Genomic DNA, 26,748 nt, shown 5'->3' with positions numbered 1-26,748 from the left:
GGAAACATTTGGGATGCCCTACAAAGACTTTGTGAGCTCTCCAAGTTCAGGATTGTTCCCTGCAGATGTGGAATAATTAGGCAGATGTCACTCATGGCTTCCCACCTATCCTGACTAACAACTGGCAGCAGATCCCTGCCTGATCCCACTTTCCCCCCTCCATGTTCTGGTGAAATGCAGACCAAAACTGATCCCTTCCTCTCTCTTCTGGGGAAAATCAGCTCCTGATAGGTTTGATCTCTCCTGCACATATTTTGGTTTGTTCATCCCTTTTAAAATTCCTGTCTCTGAGATTTCCTTTCTCTCAGGCACAGGGAGTGACCTATGTCTGGATTCTCTCTGTCTCCCATCAGGTGATAGCATGGTGCGTGAGAATGAGGAGCAGAAACCCCAGCAGGAAGATGCTGAACAAGGAGCACCACATGGGACGTTATCAGAAAAACCCAAAGGGAATGTTTCCAGGAGTTGTGCACTCCGAGAAACAGTAAAAGCCTCTGAGACTCAGCAGAGGCCAGAGGAGAACTTCAGTAGCCTCTCAGCCCTTATTACACATGAGAGAATCAACTTGGAAGAGACACACTACAAATGCCACAAGTGTGGGGAAAGCTTCAGTCGGCGCTCAAGCCTTATCAGACATCAGAGAATCCACACAGGGGAGACGCCCTACACGTGCGCTGAGTGCGGGAAAAGCTTCAGTCGGCGCTCACACCTTATCAGACATCAGAGAATCCACACAGGGGAGACGCCCTACACGTGCGCTGAGTGCGGGAAAAGCTTCAGTCGGCGCTCAAACCTTATCACACATCAGAGAATCCACACAGGGGAGACGCCCTACACGAGCGCTGAGTGCGGGAAAAGCTTCAGTCAGCTCTCACACCTTATCAGACATCAGAGAATCCACACAAGGGAGACGCCCTACACGTGCGCTGAGTGCGGGAAAAGCTTCAGTTGGCGCTCAATCCTTATCGCACATCAGAGAATCCACACAGGGGAGACGCCCTACACGTGCACTGAGTGCGGGAAAAGCTTCAATTGGCGCTCACACCTTATCACACATCAGAGAATCCACACAGGGGAGACGCCCTACACGTGCGCTGAGTGCGGGAAAAGCTTCAATTGGCGCTCACACCTTATCACACATCAGAGAATCCACACAGGGGAGATGCCCTACACGTGCTCTGAGTGCGGGAAAAGCTTCAGTCGGCGCTCAAACCTTATCACACATCAGAGAATCCACACAGGGGAGACGCCCTACACGTGCTCTGAGTGCGGGAAAAGCTTCAGTTGGCGCTCTGCCCTTATCAGACATCAGAGAACCCACACAGGGGAGACACTCTTCACGTGCGCTGAGTGCGCGAAAAGCTTCAGTCTGCGCTCAATCCTTATCACACATCAGAGAATCCACACAGCGGAGACGCCCTACACATGCTCTGAGTGTGGGAAAAGCTTCAGTCGGCGCTCTGCCCTTATCAGACATCAGAGAATCCACACAGGAGAGCAGCCCTACACGTGCGCTGAGTGCGGGAAAAGCTTCAGTCAGCTCTCAAGCCTTATCACACATCAGAGAATCCACACAGGGGAGACGCCCTACACGTGCGCTGAGTGCGGGAAAAGCTTCAGTCGGCGCTCACACCTTATCACACATCAGAGAATCCACACAGGGGAGATGCCCTACACATGAGCTGAGTGCGGGAAAAGCTTCAGTCGGCGCTCAAACCTTATCACACATCAGAGAATCCACACAGGGGAGACGCCCTACACGTGCTCTGAGTGCGGGAAAAGCTTCAGTTGGCGCTCTGCCCTTATCAGACATCAGAGAACCCACACAGGGGAGACGCTCTTCACGTGCGCTGAGTGCGCGAAAAGCTTCAGTCTGCGCTCAATCCTTATCACACATCAGAGAATCCACACAGCGGAGACGCCCTACACATGCTCTGAGTGTGGGAAAAGCTTCAGTCGGCGCTCTGCCCTTATCAGACATCAGAGAATCCACACAGGAGAGCAGCCCTACACGTGTGCTGAGTGCGGGAAAAGCTTCAGTCGGCGCTCAAACCTTATCACACACCAGAGAATCCACACAGGAGAGACGCCGTACACATGCTCTGAGTGCAGGAAATGCTTCAGTCAGCGCTCAAGCCTTGTCACACATCAGAGAATCCACACATGAGAGACGCCCTACACATGCTCTGAGTGCGGGAAAAGTTTCATTGAGCACTCAGACTTTGTCAGACATCGTAGAATCCACAGTGGAGAGAGACCCTACACATGCTCTGCATTTGGGAAAAGCTTCAATCAGATGTCATTCCCTATTAGATATCAGAAAATCCAAATCGGAGAGAACTGTAAGAAATGCCTTTATTAGGGCTTCCCAAAGATTTGTTTTTTAAAAAATCAGATTTGCTAATTCCAATATAGTGATCTTTGCACCATCTTCACTGTGGTCTCTCGGCTCTGCCAGATGAGTTGCCTGCTTCTGCCTTTTGCAGCTCACCCTTCTTTGGGGTCAGTCCTGTGATCTTTTCTATCAGCTCCTTCCCTTTTGACTTGTAAGAGCGTGTGTCCCTCCAGCCAGGAATTTCATCAGCTCCAGGTGGGGGAGAGGTTGATGCCAACAAGCTACCCTGAGGCAAAAGTTACCTGTGCCTTACATCCACTAGGACTGTACATGGAATTGGGTGCTCAAGTTAGTGATTTTGGTGTAAAAGACAATTATAGTTGTAGAGCAGAAGCAGCCCAGGGAGTGAACCTATATTATGGGAGTAAGTAAATAACTTTTCCTTATCTACTTTCTCCACATCACTCATGATTTTATATACCTCTATCATATTCCCTCTTAGTCTCCTCTTTTCCAAGCTGAAAAGCCCTAGCCTCTTTAATCTCTCCTCATATGGGACCCGTTCCAAACCCCTAATCATTTTAATTGCCCTTCTCTGAACCTTTTCTAATGCCAGTATATCTTTTTGAGATGAGGAGACCACATCTGTACATAGAATTCAAGATGTGGGCATACCATGGAGTTATATAAGGGTAATAATATAGTCAGTCTTATTCTCTATCCCTTTTAATGATTCCTAACATCCTGTTTGCTTTTTGACCGCCTCTGCACTGCGTGGCATCTTCAGAGAACTATCCATGATGACTCCAAGATCTTTTTCCTGATTTGTTGTAACTAAATTACTCCCAATCATATTTTATGTATAATTGGAGTTATTTTTTCCAATATGCATTACTTTACATTTATCCACATTAAATTTCATGTGCCATTTTGTTGCCCAATCACTTAGTTTTGTGAGATCTTTATTAAGTTCTTCACAGTCTGCTTTGGTCTTAACTATCTTGAGCAGTTTAGTATCATCTGTGAACTTTGCCACCTCACTTTTACCCCTTTCTCCAGATCGTTTATGAATAAGGTGAATAGGATTGGTCCTAGGACTGACCCTTGGGGAACACCACTAGTTACCCCTCTCCATTCTGAGAATTTACCATTAATTCCTACCCTTTGTTCCCTGTCTTTTAACCAGTTCTCAATCCTTGAAAGGACCTTCCCTTTTATCCCATGACAGCTTAATTTATGTAAGAGCCTTTGGCGAGGGACCTTGTCAAAGGCTTTCTGGAAATCTAAGTACACTATGTCCACTGGATCCCCCTTGTCCACATGTTTGTTGACCCTCTCAAAGAACTCTAATAGATTAGTAAGACATGATTTCCCTTTACGGAAACTGTGTTGACTTTTGCCCAACAATTTATGTTCTTCTATGTGTCTGACAATTTTATTCTTTACTATTGTTTCAACTAATTTGCCCGGTACCGATGTTAGACTTACTGGTCTGTAATTGCCGGGATCACCTCTAGAGCCCTTTTTAAATATTGGCGTTACATTAGCTAACTTCCAGTCATTGGGTACCGAAGCTGATTCAAAGGACAGATTACAAACCATAGTTAATAGTTCCATAACTTCACATTTGAGTTCTTTCAGAACTCTTGGGTGAATGCCATCTGGTCCTGCTGACTTGTTAATGTTGAGTTTATCAATTAATTCCAAAACCTCCTCTAGTGACACTTCAGTCTGTGACAGTTCCTCAGATTTGTCACCTACAATTTGGCAATGTTTATGCTCCTTTCTAGGATTTGACTTACACTTTTTAAAGGAAGTCTTTTTGTCTCTCACTGCTTCTTTTACATGGTTGTTAAGCCCGGTGGCTCTTTTTAGTTCTTTACTGTGTTTCTTAAATTGGGGTATACATTTAAGTTGGGCCTCTATTATGGTGTCGTTAAAGTGTCCATGCAGCTTACAGGAATTTCACTTTAGTCACTGTACCTTTTAAATTCTGTTTAACTAACCCCCTCATTTTTGTATAGTTCTCCTTTTGAAATCAAATGCCACAGTGTTGGGCTGTTGAGATGTTCTTCCCACCACAGAGATGTTAAATGTTATTATATTATGCCGTTTATTTAGAGCAACTGCAGTTATTCGGGAGAGTACAGACAGGCAGAGTTTCCCCTCACGAGGTAGGTCTCGGTTAGATAAACAATTAAGGCAAGCATTTATACCTTTGCGACGTACAGTAACGAGCAACAACTGCATTTTGTTTGTACATATTCCTTTCTGATAGCTTACTTCTCTCAGCAATTTCTGCTACAATCTGCATTCTATTCTTATCTAACACAAGGTCGAAAACCAGCGTCTCTTACAGTTCTTTTCCGCTCGCCCACGCCCTGCTTGGAAGTCTCCCGTTATTAGCTGTTAGTTAGCCTGGTAAATATCAAGTCCCTGAGAAAACACAGTTATATGAAGCAAAACAAAATCACAAATAGAAATGTCATTGGAAATTCAAAAATTAAAAAGGAAAATGCAATTCCCATCACTTCATTGTATCTGGGCCATTCCTGTATCGAGAGTACCCGCTAAGGGCCCTGTGTGCTTATGGGAAACCTGGAGGAACTCATAGCAGAGCCTGAACATGAAACTCAACTGCTCCCAGGTGCCGCAGTAAAACCCTTTCCCTGCTGTGATGTTGATGATTTTATGAAAATATGCTAATGAGTGTGAATATAATGTAACTGGAACATGCTTCATGCAAAAGGTCTCTTGTGCAGTATCATTACAAAGCTTATTATCTACTGTGTGTGTTCAGCCTATTTGTATGAACCGATCTTTCCTGTATCTGAAGCTAGAAATATGAACTATAACTCTGAGGTCCGCAATGTGTGGGCCATTAATAGTGGTTTGGACTCTTGATGGCTCCCATTAACCAGGACAATTGACTGGAGATGGCTCTGTCCTGCACCATCTGATAGTCAGGCCAGGAACAATGAAGGCTTGGGGTCTCACAGGGCATGTGACCATGTCACCTGGTACAGGAATCCATCTTAAACCTGGGGCTTTTCCCCAGGAGAGAGACAAAAGATTCCTGCCTTGTACCAAAGCTGTATAAGGGGGTGGAACAGAAGAAAGGTGGCTGCAGTCATGAGAAATCCCCTAGCTACCACCTGAGCTGGAACAAGGACTATACCAGGTGCAAAGATTGGGCCCAGACAAGAAATGTCTAGTCTGCAAAAGAAGCTTGTAGGAAGATCACTGAGGGTGAGATTTTATCTGTATTGAGTTTCATACTGTATTAGTCTTAGACTTGCATGTTTTATTTTGCTCTGTGGAGAATACAAACTCCACAGAGAAGGAAAAGTTAATGCCTTAGAAAAATCTGTGTGTGTTAGAGTGTCTTGGAACCACTCTCCTATAGCTTCTTTTCTCTGATTTCCTTTAGAAAATCTGAAGCAGGGAGCAGAAAACCATTGTCTTTTCTGAGGTGTGAGCTCAGGACCTACTGAGTATGAGACTGACATGCTGCCAACTATGCTAAGAAGGCCCAGGAAAATGTTTAGGCTCAGTGCATATAGGATCCTCCTACAGCAGTGACTGGGGCAGGGAAGGAGCTGGAAGAAGCAGGGAGATCTGGTGCCTACAGACCTGTCCTGGCATCTTTCTCAGCAGCAAAGAAATCAATTTGCCCTTCCAGTGAACAATCTGCTGGAACTAATGGCAGCACAGGGGGGATGTTTCTAAAGTATGCACCCACCTCTACATTTTAGAACTTACTCTCCTTTTTCTAGTATAGCACTTTGTGTATGAATTAGGCAAAACAAACTACACAGGTAAGAGAAACAAGGTCTTGAGAGAAAGCTTGAACTCATAACCCCAACAGATGGCCCCTCTGCACTAACCAGTTGCACCCCTGTAGGTGTTTTTTAAACACATTTGGGAAGCAGGCAGTTATCAGTCTCTGTGGTTCACACCTTTGCCTGGTAATTGAAAGGCTGCTGGTTCAAACTTAACTCAAGATGCGGCTTTTCAGCGATGAGACTCCAGTACATTTTAACAGGAAGAAAATCTCTATTCTGGCTTTGCCCCATTTGACTCCTTCTGCCCATCTTCTCCCCCTCCCCCAGTCTCTTTCCTTCCCCACTGGGGCCATGCAGAGAGGAGCCCCAGTCAGTCTCTGTCACAGAGAGTCTGTATCCCATAAAGGGAGGGAGGGGTCTCTCTAAAACACTGATAATGGGGAGGGGAGTGGTGTGCGTGGTTAGGGGGAGATAGGATGGAGAACTAACAGTGGGGCACAGAAAGATCCCCCCAGATTTGGGAGCTCCCCTGCTGCCCCCCATCAGCCAGCTGTGAGAAGAACAACTGTGGGGGTGGTGGGGTCTCCACATGCTGCCCCCGCCCCAACTGTGGCAATGGGAGCTGCAGGGGTGGAGTCTGCGGGCAGCAGTGCGCAGAGACGCCCCCGCCCTCCAGCTTAGGGGCTGCGGGTTGCTTTCGGGAGATGCCCGAGGTAAATGCTGCACCCCTCACCCTCTCCTGCAACCCCTGCCCCAGCCCAGACCCCACACCTGCACCCAAACTCCCTCCAAGAGCCTGCCCCCCACACTGCTTCCTTCGCCACAACCCTCTGACTGAGCCCAGACCCTGCACCCAAACTCTCCCAGAGCCCAACCCCTCTCTCTCCCACACCCAAACTCCTTCCCAGAGCCTTAGGCAGGTGTGTGTGGCAGGTGGGGCAGGACTTGGTCCCATTCTGGGCACCACCAAAAATGATACAAACCTGCCACACCTGTCCAGCCCAACCTTCTGCTGATGCACCTCAGCCCACACCCGTGCAGGGTTTGAAGCTTTCATTGCTTAAATTCCAGGACACGGAGGATTTCAGCTCCCTTTGCCCAGAGGAACCTTCACCCCACTCCTAACCAGGTTCTTGTCCATGGGATCACTGTAGGGGCTGGGTCCTCGGTGTCTTTTCTCTCTAGGACAGGCCTGGGTGCAATAACTGGGGCATCTGAGCACCCAGGACCTTCTGTGGGGCTGCCATTCCCCTTCCCCTTCTGTGGTCCCATCTGTCATTGACTCCAGCCTTTTTTCTATCCATCGTCAGCACCATCCCAAGCCAGCAGCACTCGCCTCAAAAAGACAGAGTCCAGTGGCACCTTACAGACTAACAGACGTATTGGAGCATAAGCTTCCGTGGGTGAATGCCACTTCGTCAGATGAATGTAGTGGAAATTTGCAGGGGCAGGTATAAGTATGCAGGCAAGAACCAGTCTAGAGATAACGAGGTTAGTTCAATCAGGGAGGATGAGACCCTCTTCTAGCAGTTGAGGTGTGATCACCAAGGGAGGAGAAACTGCTTTTGTAGTTGGCTAGCCAGGCACAGAATTCCCACTCCATTCATCTGACGGAGTGGGGATTCACCCACGAAAGCTCATGCGCCAATACGTCTGTTAGTTTAGAAGGCGCCACAGGACTCTGTCGCCTTTTACAGATCCAGACTATCACGGCCACCCCTCTGATACTCAAAAAGACAGTGTCCCCTGCTGGGAGTAAATCACTGACCTCTCTCAACCCTGCCCCTCTGTTTCCTTGCCTCTCAGTCTGTGCAGATGGGACCTTTCCCTCCAGTGCTGGAGGATTCGCCCTTCTCATCTACCATTGTCCCAAGCAGCACAGCAGGTGGGAATCTTAAATGTACCGAGGTGACTTAGGAGCAGAACCCCCCCAGACCTTCCATGCAATTGTCACTTGCCCCTCACTGAGCAGGACTGAAACTCCTGCAGGGAGACTGGTGGGCCACATCCCCTCTGGGCATGAGCAAAGCAGCAGGGTGAAAAAAAGGATCATGGAGATGCTGGGGATTGAACCCAGGGCCTTATACATGCAAAGCATATGCTCAACCACTGAGCTACATCCCTAGCAGGTTGTGTGTGCTATGGGTTACACTCAGAGCCCTCCTGTTTCCATAGCATCCAGTGACCTATAAGCTTCACGAGAAGCCCATTCCCTCTCTGAGGACCAATCCTGCTCTCCTGGAGGTGACTTGTTCATAGGGGTCACTTTTCAGCAGGGCCAGATTCTATGTGTGGGGAGAGAGTGGTTGCCCTGGTCTCAGGGTGCAGAGATACACTCAGCCATCTCCCCTGCATTGGGTTGGCGGGTGGCAATCCCCTGCTGCAAGGTCATGGTGGGGGATGCTGTGAGCAGCTCAACACCTCACCCTGGTGGCAGAAGTGGTGTGCGGAGCTCCAGGTGTTTCTAGGATCTGCTATTTCCACCTGCCTGTAAACTCTAGCTTTCCCCAGCACATTCACTGCGGTGCAATTGGGTCACTGTTTCCATGGCTGAACAGCAAAGAATGGCTCCCAGTTTCCCTTCTATCGGCAGCAGGATTAGCCTGTGTCGGTGGTTAATGAGGTGGATCTAGTTGTAGATTGTTATTCATTCCCCACCTTGACAATTCACACAGTCCCTTTCCCAGGCAGATTCCCAGCACCTCAGTGATCCCGGTAGCAGGGTTGGGTCCTGAGAGTTTCAGGGTTCTTTCCTCCACCTGGAGTGATCTCAGCTTTTTCCCCATCCCAGACAATCCATGAAATAACAACAGGGGCATAAAGAAAGAGGGGAGGGAACATCTCACGGACAGGGCTGGATGTGCCCATAGCCCCCTGCTTGTCCATTGTTTCCATGGAATTTGCCCCCCTGCTTTGCACAAGGGACAGAGAAAGATCTTGCTGTTCCTGTGTCTGTGCAAAGAAAATTGTGCTTCTGTATGAAAGAGAGGCGGGAAATGGCCCCATGATGGGGCAATAGCCTCAGGATTAAGAGCAAAGGACAATGATGGGAAAGTTCATAATTGACTCAGTAGTTGCATACAAAGGTGCACGTTTGGCAGTTACACTGGGAAATTCTGGCTCCTTCTCAGGCTCAGGGTGGCCACCCCGGTCTAGATGTAGAAGTGACAACATTTAAACTTGAGAGAGGAGCCAATTTCCCCATCATTTCACACCTTTACACCCAAACACGATGACTTTCTGAATGAACCCTCCTCGTTCAGCCAGAAGATCTTGGGGTGGATGTAGGAGTCATTGGGTAAAATTCTCTGGACTCTGTTCTGAATCAGGTCAGAGCAGAGGTACCTAGTGATCTAGTCTGGCTGTAAAATCTATAGATCAACACCATTAATATGAAATTAATCCTCAGAAACGGCTGTTCCCCACCCAGACCCCAGCAAAGGGCTCTCCAAGGAAGGGGGCTGTTGAGGAAGGAAAGAAGAAAGATGTCCTTCTCCCTCTGGAGGAACTGGGCTCTGTGCTTTGGACAGAAAGGAGGGGAAGGAAATGGCCACACGATGGCAGCAGAACCTAAGAAATGAAACACAATAGGCTTATGTCCACACTGCAATGTAACACCCAGGGCTGCCCCATACCAGCTCAGGCTCCCAGGGCTTGGGCTGTGGGGTGGTAAATTTGCAGTGTAGACATCTCGGCTCAGGCTCAGTACCGGGCTCTGAGACCCCACAAGGCTGGGAGGGAGTTTAGCAAGTAAAAAAGGTAGAACGGCAGTGGAGTATTACCCTGGTCTCAATGGCATTTCTCCATCAGTCTGTCTGCTTTGGGGCAGGGACAATAACATGTCCTGCTGCTTTTGTTATTTCAAAGGGCGGTTTAGGATTTTCATTCTCACACATGGTGCACGAAGCAGGACTCAACCCTCAGTGTAAACTAAATGAGCCGCCCATAGATTCTGGCAGCCACAATGAGGCATTTGGTGTGAGAGCTCAGACCTGCCCCTGTCCCAGAGGGTCGGGGTTATCTGTGAGAGGACTGGACCACTGACCTATCAGCTCCTAACTCCCAAACTTTCAGTAACTCTATCATCAGTGCCTGTGAGTGTAATTTAAACCATCAAAAGAGTCATAGTGGGCTAGACCATAGTCTGGACTTCGGGTCTGGAAAAGAGCTGGCACAATCCATAGACCAGGTTGTTATATAAAATGCACATGGATTTTAACCCTTCACATACAGTAATGGGAAAGTTCTTGGTTCAGGCTTGTAGCAATGATGGAATAAACTGCAGGTTCAAATCAAGTCTTTGGAGTACATCCCCCGCTGGGATGAGTCATTCAGTCCTTTGTCTAGAGCTTCAGTTTGTAGCAAAGTCCCTCCAGAGGTATGAAGCAGGATTGAAGACAAGATGGAGATGAGGTATCAGCCTTTTATAGTCTCTTGCCATGTGGTCTTTGCTTTCTTTGTCCCAAGGACACTCTATCCAGCACGTGGCATAGAAAAACCTTAGCGTTCTCTCCATAGGCAGGTCCCTGCATACTTTGCTGAGTCACAAGGCGTATCTGCCTTCTCTCAGTGGGTCGATTGTGTAGCTGATGGTCCTTAATGGGCCATCAAGCAGGCTAGGCAGAACTGACACCAACTTGTCTGGGGTGTTCCCGAAGCAGATCACAAGTTTGAAATAATGACAGAACAGAGCCAATACTTATAACATCAACTACAAAATGATACACATCTAGAGATGGCATCATTATAATCAGCCAATCAGAACCTCTCCATAGACCCCTTACACGACAACCTTTCTATAATATTGGCTTCAAATATAGAACAGCGGTCGCAACGGTGATCTATACAGTTACAGATTATGTCAATAACGTCACAGGAGGTGACACGGCATCAGTGAGACTGATACTGGAATACTGCCTCCAGTTTTGGTGTCCTCAGTTGAAAAACATGTTGTGAAACTGGAGCTGGGGCAGCAAAGAGCCACCAAATGTCCTGAGGGCTGGAGAAAACTGTCTTCTAGTGAGCTATTGAAAGAGCTCAACCTGTTTAGCTTATCCAAAGAAGGTTGACAGGTGACTTCATTGAAGTGTTGAAGTGCCTTCAGGGAGAGAAAATATTGGCTATTAAGGGGCTCTTTAATCTAGCAGAGAAAGGCATAACAAGACCCCGTGGCTGGAAGGTGAAAAGAGACAAATTCATATTTCAACTAAGGCAAAAATATTCAACAGCGAGGATGATTCACCACAGGAACAAGCTACCAAGGAAAGTGGTGGATTCTCCATCTCTTGATGTCATTTAATGAAGACTAGATGCCTTTCTGGAATGTGTTTGCCCCAAAAGTAGCTATTGTGTCCTACAGGAGGCCTGTGACATGCAGGGGGTCAAATTAGATGCTCTAATGGTCTCTTCTGGCCATAAAGTCGAGTAATTTCTGAAAAACTGAGTGTAGCATTGGGAGCAGCGTCTGATGTTTCCCTGTCTAGCCGGCTTGCTGCCTAGAACGAACGCTCCTTGAGTGGGGTGATCCACAGGGAGTAGCTCAAACCTGCAAAGTGCCTGGCCAGGGGCAGGACATTGGCACAGCAAGGGAGGGGTGTGGCAGTGACATCACAAAGGCCTTTTGCAGGACTTCAGACTATTGGTCAAAGGCGGTGGGGAGGTGGTGACCTCACAGAGAGATGCTGACATCAGCCAGGCAGGACAGGGGTGAGGGGCCAGGGAAACCTCAGAGACCCTGTGGCTTTGCTCCAGCAAGTCTCCTTCTCCAGGTCTCTTTGAGGACCGAGAGAGTATTCGGGTTCATGGACGTGAGCACCAGGAGGAACCTCTTCCAAGTTTTCTCCTTCCCTTGTAGTGATTTTACTAGAAAACAGCCGTCCCTGTTTAGAAGGTAAGAGCCTCCTGGAGGTTTGAAACCTGTTCAGTCTGATCCATGTGGTGACAGTTGAATTCTAGGCATGGAAAACACGAGCTTAAGGAAGCAGAATTTTATTGTGCACCTGAGATTTTGTCCCTCAGAATCACTGGAGACATTAGGGTTTGTCCTTTTGTTTCATCTTTTCCTCCCTCCCTCCCTCCTTTCTCTTTGTCTCTTGCTTCTTTTGTCCTTTCTCCTGTTCCCCTCCCAAGACCAGGGGGTGGATGGGTGGGTGGGTGTGGCGGGGGGAGTGCTCTGCAGCTCCCACTGTGGGAGATCCATCCAAAAATGTGGGGCTGAAATAGTGCTCAGGCAGTCAGGGCCAGATTAACCTTTTGTGGGCCTCAGCACCAAACATATTTGTAGGCCCCTATATAGTCACTGTGGGCTCTGAGTGTGGGCCTGGTGGGGCAGTGCCATTGGTGCCTTAGCATACCCACTACTGAACCTCAGAGACATTTTCATTTTGATCACACCTCTCCGTGACTATATGCATTGCCCTACACAGCTCCCTCAGCCCCCAGGTTTTCTTATTTAGCTGTACACCCATGTGGGTTTACCAGTGTCCACAGTGAGCAGAACTTTCATAGTGATCAAGGAAACTCCCCACAAATTTATCTCCTTCCTCATTCAGACCTTCTCTAGCCATGTCTCCAGTACCCCCCACGTCACCAGTCACCGCATGTGATCCTAGTCTCAGCTCAGAGTTCTAAAGCCAGCAGACACCTGATCAGTTCTGACAGATCCCTCCCTCAGCAGCCATCCTGCCATGTGAGCCAGCCACCTGCAAACACCATCTCCCCGAAGTCAGGACTTAGCCCTTGGGAATCTGAAGCCACCAGCCTCTCTCCCTCTGCTCCCATCTACATGCTAGTCTGCTACCTGGTCACCACCACCTCTCCCCATACTTGTTTCCTTTCCACTTTGGACATGCTCCCACCCAGCTGGAAGCTTCCTCTGCCAGCCTGACCTGCTCCCTCTTTCCCTGCTCCCCCTGACATTCCTGTCCTACTGGTGACCTCTGTTCCTTGAGGTTAAGTCCAGTGTCTTTAGCTGATCTAGCTTAATGGCCCCAGTAGTCACAGAGCCACCTGCAACTTCTCTGGCTACAGCCATGGGGCCAGTTCCCAGAGGCCAGCCTTAGCCAGCTGCAGCTACTAGCCGCAGGAGGGGTGGCAATGGCAGGGCTGAGCCTGCTTGAACCTTGCAATGGCTGCACTAGGGACTCTAAATCCTCAGCCCTGGCCCTAGGCAGCTGCAGACTCTGGAGTTAGGCACTTCCCTCCTCTAGGCCATGGCTTTAAATACCCGAGATTCCCATCACCTGCAGCAGAGGCCACCAATTCTCATGCCCCCCTCAGCCAGCACCTAGTCGTGCAGAAAGTGCAGCCTGAGTGATTTTGGAGGCTGGGGTGGCAGGAGGTTCCCGTCCCTGAGCAGCAGCTCTGCAGCAAGCTCATGTGCTTCCCAGTTGGGACATTAGCCGTTACTGACAAGGTTTGTCTGTGTTGTTCTTTTATTATCTCATTGTTAGGTGTGAGAAGTATAAACTGTTTAATAGGTTCAATGAGTTGGTTAATAAGATGTTGCTGAAGTAAATCACTGGCTTTAAAATAAGATCCAATCTGGAGCATATGAACTATTGACCCCTGGACTCCATCTCTGAGAGGGGACTTGTTTACCATCAGGGGACAGGCTCAAACCAGTCCAAACCGGTTTTTCCCGCCAAAACCAGCCCTCAGCGTTCCATCTCCTCAGCACTTTTCCCGCCACAGAAGTGATATAAGGACGTGCTCAGCGCCTGCGCGGGGCCGTCCCCCCCAGCGACGGCCCCTCCACGGTCGGGTCTTCCCAGCGCTCCCGAGCCGGAGAGTGACGAGCCCCCTCGGTCCCGCCGTGAGACTGAGGAACAGGAGGCCTGTCACCCCCATTCCTGCCGTCCTGCATCCCTGGTGTCCAGCCTCCCACCGAGCCCCCCGGGGAGTGAGAGACCCCGGGGGGGGCACTGGGGCGGGGCAGGAAAGTGACTCTGCCCCGGGGAACCTGGGAGAAGCCTCAGAGCTGCCTCAGCCCCAGAGGGATTTGGGGTGCAGAGACTGGGGTCTGGCGGGGGGGATCTCCTGTGGTGTGGGGGGAGATGGGGGGTGTCAGGCAGGGAGGGGAGAAGCTGGAGTTGTGGGGGGGGAAGGTCAGTGGGACGCGGGGCGGGGGTTGAACTGTCTCTGGGCAGCCAGGAAATTCCCGGGGGGGAAGTGGCGGGCGGGCGAAGGGGGGCGGGGGGTTCATTGGATCCTGTCCCTGTTTGTGCCACTTGCCTCTCGCCCCCGATACAAATTCTCTCTAGTTCTGCCCCTTTTCTCTCTCAGTATCTCACATGGGATGGGGCTATAAAATCTGGGGCGATTTCCCCCCCATCCCCTCCAATGATCACCTCTCCCATCTCCCCCGATTTCCCCCGTTCTCCCCATGAGTCTCAAACGTCAGTTTAAAATCTTCTCTAGTGAGGGGCATTTTCCCACCCATTTTATCTGCAGCGATTTGTCCTTGTTTAGGTGGGAAATTGTTGCCCTGAGTCATTCCCCAGCACATGGCTGCCCCTGGAGTGGGGGTGGGATGGCTCAGTGGTTGGAGCACTGGCCTGCTAAACCCAGGGCTGGGAGCTGACTCCTTGCGGGGGCCATTTGGGGATTTCGTTGGGGATTGGCCCTGCTTTGAGCAGGGGGTTGGACTAGACACCTCCTGAGGTCCCTTCCAACCCTGATATTCTAGGAGATGCCTGTTCTCTGCCAGGGCAGGGAAGGGAGGCGCACGTGTCCCCCATGGGGACTGCCCAGACCCCCGTTTCCCAATCCCAGTTGCTGCCCCCTAACTACCAACACAGTTACCCCCAACCATCAGTTGCCAGTCACCCACCCGTCCCCCACTGCTGCCCCCTTCCTTTATCCAGGGACCTTCCAGCTCCCCCTCCCTTGCCCTTTTAATCAGCTCTTCAAAGGGCTCCCTGCTGCCCATGGCAATGGTGGGGGTGGGGGAACCATCACTTTGTGTTTATGTATTGGACAGTCGTATAAAATCCAGTCCAACAGTCCCCGTTTTCATAAAATCATAGAATCATAAAATCTCAGGGTTGGAAGGGACCTCAGGATGTCATCTAGTCCAACCCCCTGCTCAAAGCAGGACCAAACCCAACTAAATCATCCCAGCCAGGGCTTTGTCAAGCCTGACCTCAAAAATCTCTAAGGAAGGAGATTCCACCACCTCCTAGGTAACCCATTCCCGTGCTTCACCACCCTACTAGTGAAAAGTTTTTCCTAATGTCCAACCTAAACCTCCCCCTCTGCAACTTGAGACCATTACTCCTTGTTCTGTCATCTTCTACCACTAGTTCGTTAACAGCAATATAAAATCCCCTCAGATCTTGGTGTTTTTCTCTCATGTTATCAAATACGCAGTTTGTGACACATTTTCTGTGCAAATCTCAAAGGTTCATATAAAATACCCTAAACATTTGCCCCACTGCTCTCTAGTTGTCTGTTTCTAATTGAATATGCCCTGAGATTTTCCCCTGTCTCTCTAATTATAAAATACCAAAAAAATCTCAGGTTTACACCTTTGCTCAGATTCTTGAACCTGGATATAAAATGTTTGCAAATGTTGCCCATTTCCTCTTTATTCATTTATCAGATATTGATGTGAAACACTCAGATTTTACCTCCTATCAACAACTGATATAAAATCCCTCTGATTTTCCACTTTCCTCTCTATAATTTGCAAAGTGGATCCAAAATGTCTCAGATTGGGAACTCTTTCATTTCTGAACGTTGCTCTCAAAGCTCAGGTTTTGACTCTTTCTGTGTCATTATCAAATGTCAGTTAAAAATCCTCTGGGGTTTGAGGCTGTTCCCCATGTTTCTAAATCCCAGCAATTTCTTCCTTCGAGGGAACCTGTTGCCTTGAGTTCTTCTCCATCCTGGATGTTGTAGGGGGTTAAATTGCCAGAGATCATCTTTCCCGTCTCCTTTGTGAATCATTTGTTCCCTACTTTATCTCTGTTAAAATGTTTGCCGAAGAAAGAGACCAGCCACATATTTAATACCCATCAAAGTCAGAGGCCTCCCATGTTTGGGGATCAGTGGTTCCCAGCTGGTAACGGGAGAGTTGGCTGGACTCTTTTCTTTTCTCCAGCTGGCACGGGATGAGGAGGTCACTCTGAGTGCAGTGTGGGTCCAGAAGTATCCCAAACCCCATGACAAATGGCCTCTGTGAGGGGTTGCTTCCCACAGTGCTAAGATGTAGCCACCTCTGGGGTGGATCCAGGGTGGCCATTATTTGCTAGTGACAGGCATGGACATTTCTTACCTATTTTGTCCCTCCAGGCCTTCCATACTCCAGTTCAAAAGACATCCCCCAGGGCTCCCTCTGCCTGTGTGACTGGCCAGCAGGGGGCGGTGGTCACTCTATCCACTTCTCAGGCACTGTGAGGTAACAGTGTTGCTGGGTGGAGGTGGGGCTGTGTGGGGAGATTGCAGCTGAAGGGGGATTGTGGTGGGAGAGGCCTCTGGGTGGCTGGGCAGGGGGTACCCTAGTGAGGTTGGTGGGTTCTGGAGATTTGGGGTTTCAGGGGGTGGGTGTGATGTGCCCAGCCCTGAGGCTGTGGGTCCTGGAGGTGGGTATCGCTGGGGGCCTGGTGGCTGCAGAACAGCCGGGGTGGGCGTCTCTTGGGGAGGCGGGACAGGGGGTTAGAGGGAGCCTGGTGCTGTGCCAGGGGCTCTGTCTGGGCTTCCCCCGCAGACTCCTGGGATCGCTGCCCTGCCCAGTGCACAGAGTGTGTGTGGGAGAATCCCCGGCGCTAGGCCAGGGGGTGCCCCTGTAAAGCATCAGGGGATCCCGCAGGGGGGAGGAGGGGGTGCCAGGCAAAGGGCAGGGCAGATCCTGGTGGAGGGCAGGGGGGGATCCTAGGCAGGCAGTGAGGGACTGAGTTCCCAGTGGGGGTCCCTTTTCGGGGGTCTTCGGCTGTTGGGGTCTCTTGGTGAGGGGAACCCTTTGGGATTCCCAACCTGGCAGTGATGGTCTGGTGGGGGTTGTCTGGCCGGTGGGGCTCTGAGGGGTATCTGAGCTCCCTGGCCAGGGACTCTGGGGGCTGGGTCCCAGGGAATATCTGGGGGTGGGGGCTGGCTGGGACTCTGGGGACTGCTCCTGACCTTGCTGCTTCTCTCTAATTAGCGTATGCCAGAATCCTGGCTCCAAGCACTGCCCGACATTCCCCGGCCAGGCCCAGTCACTGTGATAACTTTCTAGCCACTTATCAAACACTGTGAGATGAAATCACAGATTTTTGCTCTTCTCTCCTCTTGAAAACTGCAGGAACTTCCAGTTCCATTGTCCTAGATTGTCCAGTCCATTGTCCAGTCCTTGTCCTGGATCTGGGGGGTGAGGGAGGTGGGAAGGGGGTCAGCACTGCCGCACAATGGTCTCTTCCACAGCATTCTGGACTCATTCTTTCTGAACTCTGGTTTCATTGAGACCATTGTTAATCCAGAGTCACTGTATGGAAAGACAAGGAGTGACTCCGGATCGACAGTGGGGCTAATGAGATCAGCAATTCTCCCTGTGAGGAGGGGCTCTCATTAGCTGCTCTCCCCAGAGAGCTAAAGGAGGGAAGCTGCTCTAACGCTCTGTCCCTCTCTGTTCAGGATACTGGGGTTCAGCTTCCTGGGTCAGAGGCTGCAGCCTCCATTGTGATCTGGGAGACCAGGCTTAGCAGCTGCTGCTCCCCCAGCGGGGTTCTGTGCTGGGAAGTGACCTTAATTAAAGCTGCTTCTCTGCCCGGCCCAGGGGATGACTTTCTCCAGCTGGTCCTAGCCCCCTAGGGCAGCCCTGGGCCCTGTTAATACTAAATTCTGAGCCAGAGTCTCCAGGTAACTGAAGACCTCAGGCAAGAAAGTGACTCTGCCCAAACAGCCCCTCCTCATTTCTCCTCCCAGTAGCAATTGCCAGGAGAAAATCCAGCCCTGGGAGAGCAAAGCCCCCAGGAATGGGACTTTCCCAGCCAGAGGGGCAGGGAGAGAGGACAGGGGAAGGAGAGACTGAAAGGGGCAGTGGGAGAAATGACAGGGGAGAGATTTCTAGCTCTCTAGTCCACCCAGACACATGTATTGCTGCATCCCTGGGCAGAACCACTTTCCAGTGAACAAAACAAGGATCAGACAGAGGAAAAGCCAGTTCCTGACTCCATATTCCCCCTGCTGGGATGTGGCTGCTATGGGGTCAGTGTCCGAGGGAATCCCCCACAGTGACTCCTTTGGTTTCTAGCCTTGTGTTCAGAGACTTTCTTACGGGGTGAGGGGAGGGAGAAGAGAGGTTAAAAATGCCTCTGTGGGCTTAGCCTGGCAGCAGGGGCCAGGACTACATGGTAATAAACAGATTCAGCATTTCCCAGCATGGCAGAATCTAGGGTGTCTGTCTGCAGGGAAAGGGCCTGGGGGAATTCTGATGTGAAATTAACTAAAACTGGTTGTGAGACGCCCACAACTGCCCTTCTCCCCCAGACAGGCTGCAGAATGACGTCCATGTTTTGCTGCAGCTCATCCCAGCCTGACGTGGGACAGGGAATAGAAATGGCTGCAGTGGAGCCAACTCAGGTAGGGATTATCGGGGGATTGCTGGTGGGTTCCTGCTGGAGGAGAGGGACAGCAAATACACCGGAGATGGGAGGGTTTGCACAGTCTGGGTTGGAGCGGGGCAGGAAATGCACAGAGTGGGGAAAGGGAGGAGGCCAGGGTGTGGCAAACCTGCTGAGAGTTATTTAATAACCCAGGAGGTTGGGAGGTGGAAATGCCCTAATTTGTGAAGAAAGAAAATAGCCCACCTACATGGAGCTGGTAAAACTCACCAGACTCCCAGTGCGTGAGCCTGAGCTCACTAACCAGTGGCTGCTGTGAGATATAAAGGGGGCACCCATGAGTCAGGCTTATTGGAGCTGCCTCTCCCTTCATATCCCGCTCCTCACAAGGAGGAGGTTATTGGGCTTCCTACCAGTGAGCTCTTCCTGGACCCTGCTAGGGGCTCCATCTCCTGTATCAGTCGGTGGCCAGTAGGTGTGTGATGGATCTGCTGGGAGAGACAAGGGGCTCTCTCTTTGTCCCCTCACCCTGGTATTTGCTGGATACGCTGAGCGGGGTGGGGTTGACTGCGATCCACCCAGAGCTTCCATTTGATTGGCTCCTCTCTGCCACAAATAGTGGGGCTGTGAGTGGGGCAGCAGGTCCTGAATGTTGGAGTCTTGCTCTTTCAGGGGCCGGTGACCTTCGAGGAGGTGGCTGTGTATTTCACCAGGGAAGGGGGGGCTCTGCTGGACCCCACTCAGAGAGCCCTCTACAGGGATGTCATGCAGGAGAACTATGAGACTGTGACCTCGCTGGGTAAGGGTTCCTGTCCCCTCGGTTCTTGGAAGGGGAAATGAAGAGTTAAGGTTCACGCCAGCCCCACAATGTCACCTCTACTCTGTCCTGTTTCAGCATCACCCCAATATGCCAGTGACACACACACACTGCCACAGACCCTCCCCTGCTGCAGAACACTTTGGGAACAGAGCACAGGAGCCGTATCGCACTGTGTCAAATAGCTCCTGTTTGCTCAAGTGAAATTGGGAGTTAGGTCTGGCATAACTGTTCCACACCCCCTAATCATTTGTGTTGCCCTTTTCTGAACCTTTTCCAATTCCAATATATCTTTTTCTGAGATGGGGCAACAACATCTGCATGCAGTATTCAAGGTGTGGGTCTATCATGGATTTATTTGCCGTTTTTACAATGATATATGATATATTCTGTCGTATCTATCCCTTTCTTAATTATTTCCAACATTACTCGCTTTTTTTCACTGCTGCTGCACATTGAGTGGATGTTTTCAGAGAACTATCCACAGTGAATTCCAAGATTCATCTCTTGAGTGGAAACAGCTAATTTAGACCCCATCATTCTGTATGTATAGTTGGGATTATGTTTTCCAATGGGCTGCACTATGTGCTATCCTGACATCTAGCACTGCTGAGATCCTGCATTCAGTGATATCCCTGCCCTTCCTGTTCCCTTTCTCCACTGAACCCCACCAGCCCATGGTTACTATTCCTAGCTTCCCCATGACTCTCTCACTGTCTCTGAACCTCTCTGTCAGCAAGAAGCAGTGCCAGGGACACTTGTCCTCTCTCTGGAGTCTTCGATTTCTGGGACATGGATTTACTTTCTCTGTGTTGTAAGAGGCTCTGTCATAATGAGGGTCTGTGACATTACCTAGAGTACAATCTGGACTGTTAAATAGCTGTGTTCCCTCAGTTCTCCAACCTGGGGTGCCTTTTCCACTGTTTTCCCACGAGAACAGCCCTCTTGGCCAATTAACACACAGTCTCCAGCATGTAACTCTCTCCCAGCTACACAGTATTGAGTGCTGCTAGACAGCCACTCATGAATTACACCTCAGGAGAAAACCAGCAAATTCTCAAGTGCCCAACTTTCCCCCAGAAATGTGCGTCTTGCACTGTCCAGCACGCTACTGAACAACGCAAGCTCATATGAAGTCTGTCATTTCATCAGTGGAAAATGACATGCACCAGCTTGTTACCCCAAACGGCGTTTCCAACACACTTTAATCCAAACACACACAATAAGCCAAGATTGTTAACTACCAAAAACTAAAACAAGGTCCAGCCAATGAAAGGGCACTCCCAGGAGAGACTGTATAAAGGCTGAAGCATCAAACAACTTTGTAAACCTGAGAGAGCTGCCTTGGGGACAATGACAGGGAGAATCCCCCAAAGTGACTCCTTGGATTCTGCTCTTCTCTGGTCTCTGATTGTTCCTTCCAAAGTAGAGTACTTTGCACTTGTCCCTACTGAATTTCATCCTCTTTCCTTCAGCTCATTTCTCCAGTTTGTCCAGATCATTTTGAATTTTAATCCAATCCTCCAAAGCACTTACAACCCCTCCCAGCTTGGTATTGTCCACAAACTTGATAAGTGTAACAGAGAGACTGTTATTGGGAGGGTTTCACCATGTGTCAGAGGGTTACACCCTGGTGGGAGGGGGCTAGGCCTGTACTGGGATAAGGTCACTCTGTGCTTCACAGTGTGGCAGAACCTAGAGTGTCCATTAGCAGGGGAAAATCTGGGGGGAATCGGCTTGTGGAATGTACAAAGCCCAATCTGAATTCTTACACCCTGCCCTTTTCACCCCAGCAGGGTACAGAATAACGTCCATGTTTTGCTCCAGATCATCCCGTCCTCCCAGGGGGAAGGAAATGGTTGCAATGGAGCTGGCTCAGGTAAGGGATTCTCAGGGAGCTGGTGGTGGGTTCTGCTTGGAGGGAGAGGAGCAGTAAATGCATAGGAGGGTGGGAATTGCTAGAGGTGGTGGGAGGCAGGAAATATCTCGGGCGGAGAAAGGGAGGAGACAGGATGTGAGAAACCTGCTGACACTAGTGTAGTTTAGGGTGTGATGGGTTGTCACCCGCAGGGGGCAGTCTGGGAACCGCTGTGCCCTGTAACCCTCAAGCTGGGCTGGCCCTTCTCACACTGATTTGCTGGAGATTCAGCCAGCCTCTCTAGGGCCTGTTATCACCCAACACGACAGCAGGTGGCGCCATACACCCAACTAAGCTACCTGAGTGCTTTACCTGAGCCACTCAAGGACAGATAGACGACAACAGCCAATTTCTCAGCTCCCCAACCTTGCACACTTGCTGTAGTATAAATTCAGAATTATACCATCTTATAGTGCACAGGGATCCCTCTAATGTCAGCTCATTAATATAGTTCCCCTTCCCCTCGATCTGGGACAGATGTGCACAGCGAGCTTGTGCTAACGAAGCTGAGATTTTCCCCAGACACTTCACTCAAAATACGCTGGTTAAGATAAAGCATAAAACAAGTTTATTAGCTGCAGAAAGACAGATTAAGAGACTATAAGTGATAACAAACAGATCAAAGCAGATTATTTAGCAAATAACCAAAACTCAAACTACGCCTAATATACTAGCTGGATAGAATTTGAATTAGCAGTTACTCACCCTGACTGATGATAGAAGCAGTCCACCAAGTTTCCATACAGAAGCTAGAAATCCCTTTACCCTGGGAGCAGCACTTCCCCCACTTCAGTTTGTGTTTCTCAGGTGTTTCCAGGAGTTCTCTTGTGTGGGGAATGAGACCAAGAGATAACGTCACACCCCACCTTATGTAGCTTTTCCATATGGTGGGATCCCTTTGTTCCAAACTCAGTTCCCAGTCCAGTTTGTGGAAAAATACAGGTACTAAAATGGAGTTTAGTGTCATGTGGTCTGGTCACAGGCCCTGCTGTGTCATAGTATCCATGACTCATAGGCTGGCTGAAACATTCAGGGGAAGGCTAAACTCTTCCACAGTCCATTGTCTTTGTTGATGAGCATCAGCACTGTCTGGCGTCTTCATTGTTGTACCTGAAAGGCTCGTTGTGGGTGTTACACAGAGTAAGCACATTTGAAATACAGATACAGAGTCAGTATCCATAACTTCAAATACAAACATGATTCATGCACACAAATAGGATAATCATATTCAGCAAATCATAACTTTTCCAGTGACGCCACACATAATGCATCTTGTATAAAATACATCATAATTATGTCCTAATCATATTATAACCGTACCACTATGATGAATATGGGGTGTAGTGTCAGATAGGGCCTAATTTCAAGGCATAGGAGTTGGGAATGGAACTTCCCCTCTTTGTGGAACAGGAAATAACCCTACAGCCAGGGCTGGGACAACTTCCCAGACTCCCAGTGATGGAGCCTGACTCTACTGACACTTCATTAGTTACCACCAACCCCAATCGTTGTGGCAACTGAAAACTTTATCAGTGATGATTTTATACTCTCTTCGAGCTCATAGATAAGAATGTTAAATAGCACAGGGCCAAGAACCAATCCCTGCGGGAACCTGCTAGAAAGAAATCCACTCGACCCTGGTTCCCCATTTACTATCACAGTTTTTAATCTATTTAATGTATGTTGTGTTTATTTTGTATCTTTCTAGTTTTTAGTAAAAATATTGTGCTGATCAAGTCATATCCCTTACAGAAGTTTAGGTAAATTACATCAATACTATTAGCTGCAACCAAACTTTTGATCTCATCCAATAAGGATATCCCGTTAGTTTGATAGGCTCTATTTTCTCTAAACCTTTGTTAGTGGGCATTAATCATATTACCCTTCTTTGATTCTTTATTAATGAATGAAATCCAGTATTTGGCTGCTCCATTATCTTCACGAGTATAGATGTCTGACTTCAGGTCTTTTAGAAAGTTTTGGATACAAGTTATCCGGACCCGCTGATTTAAACATGCCTGACTTTAATAGCTGCTGTTTAATGTCCTCATGACTTCTTGTCAGAATGGAAAGAGTGTCGCCATCAACATCTTATGATACGAGTACATCATCTGTTTTTCTCCAAATCCAGGACAGAAATATTTACTGAGGACTTTTACCTCTTCTGCATTATTTTTGATAATTCTGCCATTTCTATCTAGTAAAGTTTGCACTTAATATACTTTTAAAAACTTCCTTCTTATTGTCATTGATTGGTCATTGATTTCTGCTAGCTTTCTTTACCAGTTTTCTACAATTCTGACCTTCTAACTTCTATTCTTTACTATTGACTTCCCCTTTCTTCCATATATTTTATTTGGAGAGTGTTGGGATTCCTACCAGGGAGACCCCAGTAGGGTCCAGAGACCGCCCCATCTCCTATATCAAGCTCTGGCTATGTGATAAATGTGAAGACCCTGCCTCCGTCTGTCAGCTGAGAGACACAAAGTTTCTCTCTTTCTACCCTCTGATGCCTCCTGGCTGCTCTAAGCTAGGTGGGGTGGGACTCTGTTAACATGTGACTCCCGGAGCCTCCATTTACCTGGTGCTGCTGTTCCGTGAATAGTGGGGCTGTGAGTGGGGAGCAGGTACTGAGTGTTGGGCTCTTGCTCTTTCAGGGGCCGGTGACCTTCGAGGAGGTGGCTGTGTATTTCACCAGGGAAGAGGGGGCTCTGCTGGACCCCACTCAGAGAGCCCTCTACAGGGATGTCATGCAGCAGAACTATGAGACGGTGACCTCGCTGGGTAAGGAGTCCTGTTCCCTCGGATATTGGAAGGGGAAATGAAGAGTGAAGGTTCATGCCACCCCCACAATGCCACCTCTACTCTGTCTTGTTGCAGCATCCAGGGCCGACTCCAGGCACCAGCCTACCAAGCACATGCTTGGGGTGGCACCTTGGGAGGGGGCGGCGATCGGGGTTTGTTTTTGTTGTTTTTGGTTTGGCCAGGTGGCGCTGTGGGGGGGGGGACTTGGGGGACGCGACGTGGCACTGGGTGGGGCGGGGACTTGGGCGACGCGACGCTCAGGGAGGGGTCGGGCGGCGCTCGCGGGCGCAGGGCGGCGCTCCTTTTTTTTGCTTGGGGCGGCAAAACTGTTAGAGCCGGCCCTGGCAGCATCACCCCAATATGCCAGTAACACACACACTGCCAGAAACCCTCCCCTGCTGCAGAACAGTTTGGGAACAGAGCACAGGAGCTGTATCGCAGTGTCAAATAGCTCCTGTTTGCTCAAGTAAAACTGGGGGTTAGGTCCAGCATAACGAACAGAAGCTTCCTACCCCTGGCCTTCTCTCAAACCCTGAGCCTTCTCAACCCAAACCAGAATGTGCTTGGGGTGTAACAAGCAGGCAACTGGAGTCAGAGCTGCCGATCCAGGGTTACTTATCATACAGACACTCAGTGAGTCCTTGAATGCTGGCTGGGAGTATCCAGACAGGGGAGCTCCAGCAGCAGAACACTGAATCTCACCCAGGATTACAGATGACACAACTCCTCACTGCTCTGGATTGCACCCCAGCATGTGAAAATGGCCTAGGTTGGTAGTGACATTTCTTGAGACATGCAGAGTCTTGCTCCCATATCACCAGGTGTAATAACAATAACAGGAAAGGCTGAATATGGAAAACTGATTGTTCAGCTTGCTTTTGACCTGCAATACAGAGAGCAATATATTCCAAATAAGGAAATTAACGTGCAACGTATGTGTCATTGTTTGGGGTTTTAAGCTTTAAAAGGCTTGTGTGATTTTTTAGCTCAGGGGGACAGTATTCCAATAGCTGTCACCCCCTGCACACTTTTAACCAAGAAAAGAGCCTCAGGCTGAGCTGATTCAAAATCAATCTTGTGGTCATTTTTCACAACAACTTCAAGTGGTCCCTGTGATGGAATGTAAATGTCTTCTTCCCACCTTCCCCCTGCAGGAGACTGGCTATTTGACCAGCTGTTTGCCTTGCTGTCTCTGAAGAACTGGTCTGTGGGTGTTCCCCAGAATTGTAACTTTTTCAGTAATATCATACTGTAAAATCTCATAACTTTACATACAGTGTTACTACACATTTTAACAGGAGGATAATATTCAGTAGGTTATGTGATTTCAAATGATACCTCACAAGCCATACTGCATACAAAATTGATCATAATTTTCTAGATGAGTGAACACAGGGGTATAGACTGACACAGTGTCTGTGTGTGTGTGTTCCCAGCAGATATGTGGGTATTTCAATCCCTCATAAGCACAGTGTTCGGCATCTTCAAGGACCTGAGGAACTGGTCCTGGGAATTCACTGGTTTACCAGGTGTGACACTGTATGGAATTGTGAGACACTTTGGTATTAATAATAAAATAATAATATAATCTGATAAAATTGCAATGAATTGTGCTAGATATGCCATGTAAGGTGTCAGTGAAAATGTTATGATTTGCCAAGTATGATAATTTTGTTTCTACGTTTGTATCACCTTTGTATTGTGAGTTATAGATATGTAGGGTATATCTGTATTTCCAGACTTGTGCAGTGTTTCTGGGTGACACCCCCAGACATATTGGCATCAATACTGCCTAGCCTGTTTGATGGCCCATTCAGGGTCATCACCTGTACAATGAGCCCATGGAAAGGACCAAGGGGATACACCTATTGAGTCAGCAAGACATGCCGGGGTATGCCTGTGTAATGCGAACTCCAAGGCTTTTCCATGCCACGTGCTGTGAAGCTTGTGTTTGGGACACAGGAAGTACAGGCCACATGGCAAAAGGAATATAAAGGGCAGCTGCATCATCTCCATTTGTCTTCAATCCCCCTTCCTACTTCTGGAGCAACTTCTCTACAAACTGAACCCTGGAACAAAGGACTGAATGACCCATCCAAGCTATGGATGTGTTCCAGACGGACTTTCAAGCCAGCAACTCACCAATACTGCTAAGAACCTGATATATCCATTTTGGAATGTATCTGACTGCTTTCCCATTTAACTTCTTTCTGTCTTTCTTTCCTTTAAACCTTTAGTTTAGATGCTAAAGGATTGTCTGGAAGGATGGAATTTTGGGTAATATCCAAACCTATACTGACCTGGTGATGTGGGTGAGCCTTTGGGGTCAGAGGAACACTTTGTTTATGTGAGCAGAGTTTTTAAATAACCTCTCACTGTCCTGGACCTCGCTGCTGATTAGGAGCCAGAGAACTGGGATGGAATAAAGGGGGCCGTGTGATTTCTTTTTTCAGCTTCTCGATAACCCGTGTGGGGGATCAGAAGCGCAGTTGGTGACTGGTCAGTGAGTTTAACTTCAGTGTTAACCACCAGTTCTGGGAGCATCTGCT

At 49.0% G+C, this 26,748-nt stretch overlaps 1 non-coding gene and 1 pseudogene across 1 annotated transcript; one reads left to right on the top strand and one right to left on the bottom strand.

Annotated features, from left to right (window-relative positions):
• The first annotated feature begins 577 nt into the window (after window positions 1–577).
• LOC120381498 overlaps window positions 578–26,748 on the top strand; it is a 384,534-nt pseudogene continuing 358,363 nt past the window's right edge.
• Window positions 8,173–8,244, bottom strand: TRNAA-UGC. Its single transcript has one exon. It is a non-coding gene; the product is annotated as a tRNA-Ala (tRNA).

This window comes from Mauremys reevesii, linkage group 14, assembly GCF_016161935.1.
Source record: "Mauremys reevesii isolate NIE-2019 linkage group 14, ASM1616193v1, whole genome shotgun sequence".
Lineage (NCBI taxonomy): Eukaryota > Metazoa > Chordata > Testudines > Geoemydidae > Mauremys > Mauremys reevesii.
The sequence above is the reverse complement of the archived record's forward strand: the minus strand, read 5'-3'. Positions and strand labels throughout refer to the sequence as shown.